The 1,756-nt window shown below is 35.6% G+C and overlaps 1 protein-coding gene and 2 non-coding genes across 3 annotated transcripts in view; 1 reads left to right on the top strand and 2 right to left on the bottom strand.

Moving 5' to 3' along the window:
• The window catches only part of LOC134843588 (single-stranded DNA-binding protein 2-like), a 243,455-nt gene that overhangs the window by 20,835 nt on the left and 220,864 nt on the right, over window positions 1-1,756 (top strand). The gene's annotated exons all lie outside the window — the stretch shown is intronic.
• Trnaq-cug (transfer RNA glutamine (anticodon CUG)) lies at window positions 733-804 on the bottom strand. The gene has a single exon. It is a non-coding gene; the product is annotated as a tRNA-Gln (tRNA).
• Trnag-gcc (transfer RNA glycine (anticodon GCC)) lies at window positions 1,679-1,749 on the bottom strand. Its single transcript has one exon. It is a non-coding gene; the product is annotated as a tRNA-Gly (tRNA).

The following is a 1,756-nucleotide window of genomic DNA, read 5'->3' as shown; positions in this document are numbered from 1 at the left end:
ACTGGTCAGTATTTAGACAAATACTGTTTCAACCAATCAGAATCGAGAAAAAACATAAATAATCCAAAATAAATAATAATTATTTATTAATTTCTTCTTTGTCTCGATTCTGATTGGTTGAAACAGTATTTGTCTAAATACTGACCAGTATGAATACGCGGCTGTCTAAATACTGACATGTAACCCAACTAGATGTATTCGATTATTATATTTACTGAGGGAATTTCCTAACTTAATCGTCTAAAAATTGGGTAAGATAAAAAACTCGAATCACGTTAACATCCTCCTCACCAAGTTAAGATCCTCCACCCAGCAATTAATTTGAATTAAATTTGCGGCTCTTTTCCAGTCCCACCTTTTAATGCAATGAAATTTGGCGTGGTGAACAAATCGACAACAGTGAACAGATTTGTTCTTCATACTTTACAGCGTAACATCACGCATTTAGCCGTAATAACATGTAAGACAAATATAAAACTCGGTATTTTGAAACGGGGGAACTGGAAAAGAGCCAATTTTTGTTCCAAGTGGAAAAGAGCCAAGTTGAAATTGCAAATTCCAACCTAGAACCAAGGTAACATCCTTGGTTCTAAATTGGTCACCAAGATACATCCTTTTTAGCACAGAAAAATTTAGTTATTACGAGTGAGTGAAAGAAAAAGGTTGAAAAGAAAACTTGTCTTGTTGATATTCAAATTTAACTTTTATCGAAGGTAGAGAAAATGAAAAATGAGGTCCTACCGAGATTTGAACTCGGATCTTTGGATTCAGAGTCCAAGGTGCTAACCATTACACCATAGGACCATGAGATAGTTTGAGCTGTGCATTATCTAAATCAAATTATACAGTGTTGCTTGATAAATATAAATATTCGGTCACAGCACAGAATAAGAGCAACATGGGTTGACTTATTGTTAATGTTCGAAACATGTATGTTACATAAAACATTGGAGAACATTTTGCGGTTCTAAAGTGAGCACTACAATGTTGATGGCCCGGCACAATATGCAAAATCTGTTATCGAATATATTACAATCGCAGCCATTTATATTGGTAATTGGCGGTTCGGAAAGCAGAATTAGGGCTCTTTTCCAGTTCCCCCCCTTTCATTTTTTCTGAAATTCATTACATGAAAGTCTTTTAAAAATAATTTTTAATGTTATGAACTGCATTAAAACGTGTCAGCGTGAACAGCTGAACAAATTTTGCAAGATTTTTGAAATGAATAATTTATACACAAATTAGTTTTCATAATTATAACATGCGAGCTCTTAGGTGTCTTATTCTCAAGGGACCACATAGTAGTACCCATCTAAATTTAAGGGACCCAACTATCATACTTGGGCTCTTTTCCATTTTCCAGTTCCCCCCTTTCAAAATACCGAGTTTTATGTTTGTTGTACGTGTTATTACGGCTAAATGCGTGATGTTACGCTGTAAAGTATGAAGAACAAATCAGTTCACCGTTGTCGATTTGTGTTCACCACGCCAAAATTTCATTGCATTATGACAACGTTGAATAGACTTTTCATAATTGAATTTGCAAGGGGGGAACTGGAAAAGAGCCCATACTTGTACCAATTTTGATATAGTTAGCGCATATGAGGTAGGCTGATTGCGCCTGAAAAAAAGTTTTGAATGGGCAAAATTGGTTTAAGAAGCTAATAATTAATATTATTGCATCGGCCGGGAATCGAACCCGGGTCTATCGCGTGGCAGGCGACAATTCTACCACTGAACCACCGATGCTTGATGA

The sequence above is a fragment of the Symsagittifera roscoffensis genome, chromosome 4 (assembly GCF_963678635.1).
Source record: "Symsagittifera roscoffensis chromosome 4, txSymRosc1.1, whole genome shotgun sequence".
NCBI lineage: Eukaryota > Metazoa > Xenacoelomorpha > Acoela > Convolutidae > Symsagittifera > Symsagittifera roscoffensis.
This window is presented reverse-complemented; position numbering and strand designations above follow the sequence as displayed.